The following is a 13653-nucleotide window of genomic DNA, read 5'->3' as shown; positions in this document are numbered from 1 at the left end:
AATGTATAAATTATATCTATTTAGATATAATGTATATCAAAATATCAAATTATTTTATTATTGCTATGTAACTACTGTAAAAAAAATACAAAAATAAAAATCCATGTATGTAAAATGTTTGTGGAATGTACATGTAACAACAAAATAAATAAATCAAGAAATAAGGCTGAGGAGAACTACTTTGTGAAGTGTTTTCACTCACAGTATGCGAAGTTCACAAGCAATTATTCAATTCAAAATGTTGGCTAGATATTTCAACTGTGTATGGCAAGCGTGAATATCTGACTGAACATTTAGGAGGCTGCTTTGAGCCACAGCTCGTAGCTACGTTAAATCAAATCACATCGTTGATTTCGCGAGACAGTGTGGTATGGAGAATCCTCACGACCAGGTGAAGATTCTTGTAGTGTGTGACCAACATCTGTGTCACATGGTTTAGTGTGCGCACCATTACGTTAGCAACCACCACGTTAGCAACCACCACGTTAGCAACCATTACGTTAGCAACCACCACGTTAGCAACCACCACGTTAGCAACCACCACGTTAGCAATCACCACATTAGCAACACACAAAACACTACAGGAAAGACGGTCGTTTAATGTGAAAGGCTCAGCGATGTTAGGATTTTTGAAAGTCATGTAGTGTCCACCCGGCTTAACTCAACTGAGACGCTAGCTATCACACTGTTTAGCTAAGTGAATTAAAATGTCATCAGCTAGCTAACTTCCTATTAGCTAGCTATCTTTGACGGTTTTCAAATGCATTTGTAGATAACAGCCATGGAAGAGGGTGAATTTGCAGCTCCAGCTGTCAGTAAAGGGAGAGTGCAGGCTACTGGACAGGGGAGGTCATTTTGTGGGAGGACATTATGAAAAGATTCTCCAGTTCCAGTCCTTAGAGGGGAAAACTTTGAGGACAGAGAGATAATAGCAACAGAATATTCAGTGCTGTCTAATTTTAGTACAATGAAGCCTGTTTCTTTGTGATGTTTTATGTCCTCAGATATGGAAAGCTGTGAAAGCCTGTCTGCAGATGAAGAGCGAGGTCCCAATGAATGTCCCAAGAGACTAAGCGTATATCCTACATACCATGGGTTGTATGTGTACCTATTTTAGCAAATCCTGTATACAAAAATACATTTAAACATCACACACAATGTATACACCTATTTCCACTGGAGCAGGCCAACCCTGCTGGAGGTCTGCTGGGTGTGCAGGGTTCTGTTCCAGCCCAGCAATAACACACCTGATTAAACTTGTCAAATCTAATGAGTTGATAATCAACTGTTCTATTGCTGTGCTGGAACAGAAGTCTGCTCCTCCGCCTCCCGAGTGGCGCAGTGGTCCAAGGCACTGCATCGCAGTGCTAGCTGTGTCACTAGAGATCCTGGTTCGAATCCAGGCTCTGTCGTAGCCGGCCGCGACCGGGAGACCCATGGGGCGGTGTACAATTGGCCTATGGTAGGGGAGGGAATGGCCGACAGGGATGTAGCTCAGTTGGTAGAGCATGGTGTTTGTAACGCCAGGGTTGTGGGTTTGATTCCCACGGGGGGCCAGTATAAAAAAAATAAATAGTGTATGCACTAACTGTAAGTCGCTCTGGATAAGAGTGTCTGCTAAATGACTGAAATGTAAATGTAATGCTCACCCAGTAGATCAGGGATCAGTGGAGGAAGGTTGGCCACCGCTGGGACAGAGCTTTTATTGTTCACCTGAAATTATGCTTTAGTAATAATAACCTGCTGGCTACGACTCAGTGATCTGTTGTTTAGACTAAAATGTCTAATCTTTACACACCAGTTAGCTTATTTGTACATTTTGAAGTGACGAAGTGTTGATTCTTTGAAGTGAAGTGTTTAAACTTGTTTTAATTGTTCAACTATTATTCAAATCGAACTCAATGTTGATTAATCACAGATCACAACCCTGCAATGAAGAGGGGAAGGGGTTTCTGTCTCTAATGTGTTTCTGAGTTGTTCTCAAATTAACATTTCCTTTTTGTCTGGTTGTCAGATCTCCAATCTGTTTTATTTGATTGTCACTCTCTCTCAGTATATCAGCCATATGAATCCATTTAGCAGCTTATCATATGCCATACATCGCCAATGCAACCAGAGGCCTACAGTATGATGGCTTTACTGGCCTTGTGGGCATCTGTCATCTGAAGGAGAGATTAGCTAAACTCACACATTCTTTACATGTTGAGCTGTACTGTATGTTCTCAATTTAAAATGATACCAGTAGACAATGTATATGAGGCAAACCATATACCAGACCTAGCAAATTGGTTCTGTGAAAGTTCCCAGAACAAATGCTCTCATAACACAAAACCTGTCCAGTCGTGCTGATAATTATACAATGTTTTAACAAAACATTCTCCTGATGTTGCAAGAACATTCAACACATTTCGCCTGCTCTTTAAAGGATCCCAGAATGTTTCATTGGGTTGTGGGAACAGTCTGGTGGGAACATTGTGGGGACGTCACAAAAGATATGTTCCCAAAAGACAAAAACTATTCAGTTGTGTGGATGATTCTACAATGTTTCTTTTTTAGGTTGCAAAAACATTCAGCTGTTGTTACAAGAACATTCCCAGAACACATGTCGTCTGTTCTTTAAAGGTTCACAGAATGTTTCTTTAGGATGTGGGAACATTGTGGGGATATGACAAGAGACATGTTCCTAAAACTCTAAAACTGTCCGGTTCTACTGACTTTTTTATTATTATTATTATTATTATTATTATTATTATTATTATTATTATTATTATTATTATTATTATTATTATTATTATTATGTATTTTTTCCAACTTTATTTAACCAGGTAAGTCAGTTGAGAACAAGTTCTCATTTACAACTGTGACCTGGCCAAGATAAAGCAAAGCAGTGCGATAAAAACAACAACACAGAGATACATATGGGGTAAAACAAAACATAAAGTCAAAAATACAACAGAAAATATATATACAGTGGGTGCAAATGTAGCAAGTTATGGAGGTAAGGCAATAAATAGGCTATAGTGCAAAATAATTACTTTTAGTATTAACACTGGAGTGATAGATGTGCAAGAGATGATGTGCAAATAGAGATACTGGGGTGCAAATGAGCAAAATAAATAACAATATGGGGATGAGGTAGTTGGGTGGGCTAATTTCAAATGGGCTGTGTACAGGTGCAGTGATCGGTAAGGTGCTCTGACAACTGATGCTTAAAGTTAGTGAGGGACATAAGAGTCTCCAACTTCAGAGATTTTTGCAATTCATTCCAGTCATTGGCAGCAGAGAACTGGAAAGAATGGCGGCCAAAGGAGGTGTTGGCTTTGGGGATGACCAGTGAGATATACCTGCTGGAGCGCATACTACGGGTGGGTGTTGCTATGGTGACCAATGAGCTAAGATAAGGCAGGGATTTGCCTAGCAGTGATTTATAGATGGCCTGGAGCCAGTGGGTTTGGCGATGAATATGTAGTGAGGACCAGCCAACAAGAGCGTACAGGTCACAGTGGTGGGTAGTATATGGGGCTTTGGAGACAAAACGGATGGCACTGTGATAGACTACATCCAATTTGCTGAGTAGAGTGTTGGAGGCTATTTTGTAAATGACATCGCCGAAGTCAAGGATCGGTAGGATAGTCAGTTTTACGAGGGCATGTTTGGCAGCATGAGTGAAGGAGGCTTTGTTGCGAAATAGGAAGCCGATTCTAGATTTAACTTTGGATTGGAGATGTTTAATGTGAGTCTGGAAGGAGAGTTTACAGTCTAACCAGACACCTAGGTATTTGTAGTTGTCCACATACTCTAGGTCAGACCCGTCGAGAGTAGTGATTCTAGTCAGGTGGGCGGGTGCCAGCAGCGTTCGATTGAAGAGCATGCATTTAGTTTTACTAGTGTTTAAGAGCAGTTGGAGGCTACTGAAGGAGTGTTGTATGGCATTGAAGCTCGTTTGGAGGTTTGATAACACAGTGTCCAATGAAGGGCCAGATGTATACAAAATGGTGTCGTCTGCGTAGAGGTGGATCTGAGAGTCACCAGCAGCAAGAGCGACATCATTGATATACACAGAGAAAAGAGTCGGCCCAAGAATTGAACCCTTTGGCATCCCCATAGAGACTGCCATAGGTCCAGACAACAGGCCCTCCGATTTGACACATTGAACTCTATCTGAGAAGTAGTCTGTAAACCAGGCGAGGCAGTCATTTGAGAAACCAATGCTATTTAGTCTGCCAATAAGAATGCAGTGGTTGACAGAGTCGAAAGCCTTGGCCAGGTTGATGAAGACGGCTGCACAGTACTGTCTTTTATCAATAGCGATTATAATATCGTTTAGGACCTTGAGCGTGGCTGAGGTGCACCCATGACCAGCTCGGAAACCGGATTGCATACCGGAGAAGGTACGGTGGGATTCGAAAAGGTTGGTGATCTGTTTGTTTTACATGGCTTTCAAAAACATTCGAAAGGTAGGGCAGGATGGATATAGGTCTGTAACAGTTTGGATCTAGAGTGTCACCCCCTTTGAAGAGGGGGATGACCGCTGCAGCTTTCCAATCTCTGGGGATCTCAGACGATACGAAAGAGAGGTTGAACAGGCTAGTAGTAGGGGTTGCGACAATTTCGGCAGCAAATCTTAGAAAGAAACGGTCCAGATTGTCTAGCCCAGCTGATTTGTAGGGGTCCAGATTTTGCAGCTCTTTCAGAACATCAGCTATCTGAATTTGGGTGAAGGAGAAGCAGGGGAGGGTGCAGAGTGGGTGGCCGGGGTAGTGGTAGCCAGGTGGAAAGCATGGCCAGCCGTAGCAAAATGCTTCTTGAAATTCTCTATTACAAAAGCACATCCCAGCATGCCTCCAATATCTAACAGGTACCATACACATATATATATTGAAATGTACATAGTGAACTCGTAAATACGTAATTTTAAACTGGGTGGTTCGAGCCCTGAATGCTGATTGGCTGAAAGCCGTGGTATATCAGACCCTATGCCACGGGTATGACAAAAATGTATTTTTATTGTTCTAATTACATTACTAACCAGTTTATAGGGCACCTCTGGGGTTTGTGGGTTTTGATATGTGTTGTGCCTGGATACAGCCCTTTAGCTGTTGCATGTTGGCCATACAGTATGACAAATGTATGCACTCACTAACTGTAAGTCGCTCAGGATAAGAGCGTCTGCTAAATGACTAAAATGTAATACAGTATACCACACCCCCATATAGTATACCACACCCCCATACAGTATACCACACCCCCATACAGTATACCACACCCCCATACAGAATACCACACCCCCATACAGTATACCACACCCCCATGCAATATACCACACCCCCATGCAATATACCACACCCCCATACAGTATACCACGACCCCATACAGTATACCACACCCCCATACAGTATACCACGCCCCCATACAGTATACCACACCCCCATACAGTATACCACACCCCCATACAGTATACCACACCCCCATACAGAATGCCACACCCCCATACAGTATACCACACCCCATACAGTATACCACACCCCCATACAGTATACCACACCCCCCATACAGTATACCACACCCCCCATACAGTATACCACACCCCCCATACAGTATACCACACCCCCATACAGTATACCACACCCCCATACAGTATACCACACCCCCATACAGTATACCACACCCCCATACAGTATACCACACCCCCCATACATTATACCACACCCCATACAGTATACCACACCCCCATACAGTATACCACACCCCCATACATTATACCACACCCCCATACAGTATACCACACCCCCATACATTATACCACACCCCCATACAGTATACCACACCCCCATACAGTATACCACACCCCCATACATTATACCACACCCCCATACAGTATACCACACCCCCATACAGTATACCACACCCCCATACAGTATACCACACCCCCATACAGTATACCACACCCTCTCGGGCCTTAGTGCTTTAATAGTTGGCGCTATTTCAGAATGCATGTCAATATCAGACTGGGAAGAATTTACATTCACAATCTCCCCCAATCTGCAAGCATGACCAATGGCATAACACCATATTGATATTCAAATTCAATGAACCAATAGGAATGGAAACATAACCAACCCTGTTACATACCATGCTACACACACACACACACACACACACACACACACACACACACACACACACACACACACACACACACACACACACACACACACACACACACACACACACACACACACACACACACACACACACACACACACACACACACACACACACAGACACACACACACACAAACACACACACACACACACACAGACACACACACACACACACACACACACACACACACACACACACACACACAGACACACACAGACACACACAGACACACACAGACACACACACACACACACACACACACAGTATGTCTGATATCATCTACTGTATACAGTAATATGTAAATGGAGGGTTGGTACTTTGTTTGTCAATGTAAATGGCTGGTTGGTACATTGTTTGTCATTGTAAATGGCTGGTTGGTACATTGTTTGTCATTGTAAATAGAAGGTTGGTACATTATTTGTCTTTGTAAATGGCTGGTTGGTACATTGTTTGTCATTGTAAATGGCTGTTTGGTACATTGTTTGTCATTGTAAATGGCTGGTTGGTACATTGTTTGTCATTGTAAATGGCTGGTTGGTACAATGTTTGTCATTGTAAATGGCTGTTTGGTACATTGTTTGTCATTGTAAATGGCTGGTTGGTACATTGTTTGTCTTTGTAAATGGAAGGTTGGTACATTGTTTGTCATTGTAAATAGAAGGTTGGTACATTGTTTTGTCTTTGTAAATGGCTGGTTGGTACATTGTTTGTAATTGCAAATGGTTGGTTGGTACATTGTTTGTAATTGCAAATGGCTGGTTGGTACATTGTTTGTAATTGCAAATGGCTGGTTAGTACATTGTTTGTAATTGTAAATGGAAGGTTGGTACATTGTTTGTCATTGTAAATGGCTGGTTGGTACATTGTTTGTAATTGTAAATGGCTGGTTGGTACATTGTTTGTCATTGTAAAGCGATTGAATGGTTCAGTCCCATCTGTGATCCTCTTGGTAGACTCTCCATGTGTGTGGATGTGTCCCCACTCGTTTGTGTTCCTTCTCAGTTTGTACTGTGCAGTCCATAGTTACTAAGGAAGTGTTCAGCATCCATTTTCTGATTGCATGACAGGGAATAGCTCAAACATGGGCCTAGAGCGTGTTCTTGTCAGGGAAAACTCCTATATGTGTATTATCTATTAATATATTATGTCATGGTTCTTTGACAAGAATAGCTAAACATATGGTATACTAGATACCCTACAATACAATAGCAGTAGTTCCCACTACCTAACACCGTCATAACTCCCACCATTACAAGCTTCTTACTAGAAGTTTCCTGTCTATCTGATGACAGAACACTGGAACCCACCGCGGAACCATAGAACCGTAAACACCCATCATTTGTCCTCCTGATGAAAGAACAGTGGAACCCACCACGGAACCATAGAACCGTAAACACCCATCATTTGTCCTCCTGATGAAAGAACAGTGGAACCCACCACGGAACCATAGAACCGTAAACACCCATCATTTGTCCTCCTGATGAAAGAACAGTGGAACCCACCACAGAACCATAGAACCGTGAACACCCATCATTTGTCCTCCTGATGAAAGAACAGTGGAACCCACCACGGAACCATAGAACCGTAAACTCCCATCATTTGTCCTCCTGATGAAAGAACAGTGGAACCCACCGTAGAACCATAGAACTGTAAACATAATTTGTCCTCCTGCTATGTGATGCAGAGAGACAACAGAAGGACCAACAGGTGTTCCGCTGAGAGACGGATACAGTGTTTGACCACCTGTGTGCATCATCAACCATGACTATCAACAGCCTCCAGGTGTCTTTCCTACAGTACTGTGTAAGTGACTAAGTCGTCTCAACTCGACACGTGACACTATAGGCTAACATCAGGATACTTCTTTTTACCAAACCTTGATCTAGAATGACAACAGCGTTGTTCCAGAGAGGGGTCAGTAAGTCACCATCACACCAAAGTCACCTTGAGACTTCCCCATGTCGGCTCTCAGCCTGGTCACCACCCACGAGAGCTGCAATTTGATCAATTGAGCATCCCATCAGTTGCTGGAAACTGAAGGAGACCAGGAGCCAGAATGACTGCCTGCGACAGTGTGGTGAGTGAGTTAGAGTCGGATTAGACCACAGATCTTCCTGTAATCACCTTCTGATCTCTCTCTCTCTCTCTCTCTCTCTCTCAAATGTAGCTGTATAGATCTGGAGATGGTAGTTAGCATCAACCAGTTTAACAATTACCAGGAATCCCCCCCCCCCCCCCACTATAGAAAAATAGCTGAATTTACACCAGGTCCTCATCAGAGATGTCAAGGACCTGTGTGTGTCCGTTTCTCTGATGAAACAGAGAATCCCAGGTTGAGCTCTATCCTCTGATCTTCTTTGTCCTTTAGTTTTGATGCGAGTCACTGACACACACACACACACACACACTTTGACACACACACAGTTTGACACACACACACACACACACACACTTTGACACACACACACACTCTTTGACACACACAGCATACTTACAAAGCTCTGATACACACCATACTTACAAGTGGATTTCAAATGGACCCTCTCTGTGAGCTCTGTGCTGAATGATAAGTGGTATTCAGGCTGTATTAGAGAGATAGTTGTGTTTCATGTTCAGCTCCTGATGATTTGTTTCAGTCTGTTCTGGGATAACGAGGATCAGTAGAGATATTCTGATGTTAGCTCCTTCTGATAGGGACATTTATGTGATCAGAGTCCCCAGTAAGACTCTTAATAAGGCTGCAGAGGTCTGCAGTCTTTTCACGTCTGAATGTGGTTCTGATATGTACACACATACGTGCAGACCTTCGCACACACACATCAACAAGATCTCACGGTCTCACTTCAGAATCTGACATTTGTCCAGGGGCGAGGATAAAAGTAACGTTTTCTACAATTACGTTTAGGTATTCATTCCGACTGGTTAAGGGATAGGGTTAAACAGAAGAAAGAAAGAAAATTAACTGCCTAGCACTGGGATTGAACCATCGATCCTCAGAGCTGGGGCAGTTTAAGCCCTTCATCTATTGAACCGTCCACGACACCCTAGCAAGCCACCAGCCAACTAGACGGTAATCGGCGCTCATGTTACCGTCAGTGGACGGTTCAATCTCCCAATGTCCTGGGGACCTGGACAAACGTTGAATACTGAAGTTAATCTGGTGTGATCTGGCTGCACACACACACACACACACAAACACACACACACACACACACACACACACATACACACACAAACATACACACACACACACACACACACACACACACAAACATAGACACACACACACACACAAACATACACACATGAATTGCAAGCACACAAACACGCAACAAAGCACGCAGGCACACACATACACACATACACATGACCTTTTACTCTGTAACCTCTGAGTGAACTGCCTGTTCCAGCCCTTAGCCGCCATAGAACTCTGTAGCTCAGTCGGTAGAGCATGGCTATTGCAACGCCAGGGTAGTGGGTTCAACACTCATCCTCAGAGTCTTTCACAAACACTTTAGTGTTGGACAGGGTACTTAACACTTTAGTATAGGACAGAGTACTTAACACGTTAGTATAGGACAGAGTCTCTAATACTTTAGTATAGGACAGAGTCTTTAATACTTTAGTATAGGACAGAGTCTCTAATACTTTAGTATAGGACAGAGTCTCTAATACTTTAGTATAGGACAGAGTCTTTAATACTTTAGTATAGGACAGAGTCTTTAATACTTTAGTATAGGACAGAGTCTGTTCCTTTCTATTAAGGACTAGCTCTAAGGTTTAAAACTGCAACGTTTTCTCTCTGCCTCACGGCAAAATGTGTAGAATTGCAGGATATTAGCTTTAATGCTGCACATCAAAAAATATTTCTGCCCCATGATGAAATGTGTAGAATTGCAGGAAATTAGCTTGACAATTGCCGCATTTTCTCTCCGATGCCAAGAGGTCCTTTAAACAAGGCCTTTACAATGTTTCTTCCCAGGGCCCAAGAGGTGGGCCTTTACAATGTTTCTCCCCAGGGCCCAAGAGGTGGGCCTTTACAATGTTTCTTCCCAGGGCCCAAGAGGTGGGCCTTTACAATGTTTCTTCCCAGGGCCCAAGAGGTGGGCCTTTACAATGTTTCTTCCCAGGGCCCAAGAGGTGGGCCTTTACAATGTTTCTCCCCAGGGCCCAAGAGGTGGGCCTTTACAATGTTTCTTCCCAGGGCCCAAGAGGTGGGCCTTTACAATGTTTCTTCCCAGGGCCCAAGAGGTGGGCCTTTACAATGTTTCTTCCCAGGGCCCAAGGATTGTTTTTTACGCCAATGCACATCTGAAGTAAAACTATGATTGCTGATTTAATCTCACTGGAGTTCCTGATGAATTCACAAAAGGCCCAGCCAACAATTCTAAGGAGAGAGAACAATTTTGCAATGTTACCCATAATGTTCCCCTGATGTTTGAGTGTCTAGTTTTCCGTTAGTTATGGGAACATTCTACATATGTTAGCAAAAACCTCCCAAGAACCTATTTAGCATGTTTTGGAATTAGAGGTAGAAAAACATTTCCTAAATGTCAAACAAAACTTACCCAGAACGTAGTTGCCATGTTCTCATAATATCCGATATTAATGTTCCAGACACGTTTCATGGGAACGTTGCAAGAACATTAATGTGTCCAGTTTTCTGAGGGTTAGGAGGATATTCCATACACAGAACATGATTATTCTCAAAATATAAGATAATTATGGTGGGAACGTTTGATGGGAACGTTGCAGGTATATTCCTGTGTCCAATGACGTTTAAAACATAGAACGTTCTGTCATGGTCCCCTGGAGGTTTTTGTCAAGTTCCCAGCTTGTTCCGAGGACATCCCTAAAGACGTTTTAGGATGTCGCCTGATGGTCCCAAAGAAACATTCTCCAAAAACAAAAAAAATGTGTTTCTTTACACAAAACCCCTTGTTACTGTTGCCAAGCACATCGGGGCCCTGATTGGTGAACCACTGATCCATTCAAAGCTCTTTGTCTGTTGGCAAGGTTAGGGACACCCACACACACACACATTGCTTTTAACATACAATGTTTTCAGCTTACATATTTGACACAACCCTTAGACAACTACATGAATGTTCTTGCAACGTTCCCATGAAACGTGTCTAGAACATTAATATCTGATGTTCTGAGAACACGGCAACCGTGTTCTGTGTATGTTTGGTGTGACGGTGATGGAATATTCTCCTAATCCACCAAAAACTGGACACTGGAATATTCTCATAATCCACCAAAAACTGGACACTGGAATATTCTCATAATCCACCAAAAACTGGACACTGGAATATTCTCCTAATCCACCAAAAACTGGACACTGGAATATTCTCCTAATCCACCAAAAACTGGACACTGGAATATTCTCCTAATCCACCAAAAACTGGACACTGGAATATTCTCCTAATCCACCAAAAACTGGACACTGGAATATTCTCCTAATCCACCAAAAACTGGACACTGGAATATTCTTGCAATGCTCCAATAAAGCGTGTCTATAAAATGCACATATAATATTCTGAGAACATGTTAACAAAGTTCTGGGTAAGTTCTGGGTAAGTTCTGGGTAAGTTCTGGGTAAGTTCTGGGTAAGTTCTGTTTGACATTAAGGGAATTATCTCTTGCAAACAGTCCTTGCACATCACTGGAACATTCCTCTGAAAAACGTTAGGTAAATGAAACAGTAATCTGGTCATCACCACAACAGGATGTTTTCAATTCCAGCTCCCCCCTCTCCTTCCTCATATTTAGAACTTATGTGACCACGCCCCCCCGGCCTTTGAATGGGGTATGGTACAGTAGTAGGTGCCAGGCGTACCGGTTTGTGTCAAGAACTGCAACGCTGCTGGGTTTTTCACGCTCAACAGTTTCCCGTGTGTTTCAAGAATGGTCCACCACCCAAACGACATCCAGACAACTTGACACAACTGTGGGAAGCTTTGGAGTCAACATGGGGCCAGCATCCCTGTGGAACACTCTTGACACCTTGTAGAGTCCATGCCCCGACGAATTGAGGCTATTCTGAGGGGGTGCAGCTCAATATTAGGAAGGTGTCCTTAATGTTTGGTACACTCAGTGTAGAATGCTCATAGGAATTACTCCATTTGATTCACCTGATTAGGAACTAGTTTGGAAGATTTCATATCCACCAAAGAAGGTAAGTTCCAAAAGGTAAGTCCAAGAGCACATAGGGTAGGGAAACAGATCACTTTCACATGTAGACCCAAGTCAATAAACATACGTTTAACCTCATACATCACCGCTTCACTGATCACACATCACAGCTACACACACACACACACACGCACATCACACACACACACACACACACACACACACACACACACACACACACACACACACACACACACACACACACACACACACACACACACACACACACACACACACACACACACACACACACACACACACACACACACACACACACATCACAGACACATCACACACACACACACACATATCACACACACACACATCACAGACACACACACACACATCACACATCACACACACACACACACACACACACATCACAGACACACAGACCATATGTAGATGCTCTGACACATCCAGCAGCATGTCAAGCACTTCCTGTTCAAAGAAGTGACTCAGCACTTCCTGTTCAAAGAAGTGACTCATCACTTCCTGTTCAAAGAGGTGACTTATCACTTCCTGTTCAAAGAGTTGACTCATCACTTCCTGTTCAAATAAGTGACTCATCACTTTCAAATATGTGACTGGTGTTCAAAGAGTAGACTTGAGTTCAAACAGTGACTGGATTTCTAAGAGTTGACTCATCAAGAGAGCGTTTGTCTGTATGCCCGACATAGGTTCACATACACGCTCTCTCTCTCTCTCTCTCTCTCTCTCTCTCTCTCTCTCTCTCTCCATCTCTCTCTCTCTCTCTCTCTCTCTCCATCTCTCTCTCTCTCTCTCTCTCTCTCTCTCTCTCTCTCTCTCTCTCTCTCTCTCTCTCTCTCTCTCTCTCTCTCTCTCTCTCTCTCTCTCTCTCTCTCTCTCTCTCTCTCTCTCTCTCTCTCTCTCTCTCTCTCTCTCTCTCTCTCTCTCTCTCTCTCTCTCTCTCTCTCTCTCTCTCTCTCTCTCTCTCACACACACCCCCCCTCCCAGAGTATGGTGTGTTATTGTAGCCGGGGGACAGTAGAGTGGTGAGTGTAGAACTGGCCTGTGTGTTTTAGTGTGGGTCAACCCCAGGCCAGATCTCCCTGGCTGGCCTCCCGGCCTGCCTCAAGCCCAGGACCGTGCTCAACGTCCACCTGCTGAGAAGGCTTCACTTAGACACATTGTTCATGGTCTGTGGTCCCACCGAGAGTGAGCAGGGAAGTATGTTAAAGTCAACACCGCAGGATCACACTTCTCTTTGTAGCAGGTCTTTGAGGGTGACCTCCAGGAGAGGACCAGGAGAGGGTAGGAGGCCACGC

This window comes from Coregonus clupeaformis, unplaced genomic scaffold, assembly GCF_020615455.1.
Source record: "Coregonus clupeaformis isolate EN_2021a unplaced genomic scaffold, ASM2061545v1 scaf0036, whole genome shotgun sequence".
Classification (NCBI taxonomy): domain Eukaryota; kingdom Metazoa; phylum Chordata; class Actinopteri; order Salmoniformes; family Salmonidae; genus Coregonus; species Coregonus clupeaformis.
The sequence above is the reverse complement of the archived record's forward strand: the minus strand, read 5'-3'. Positions refer to the sequence as shown.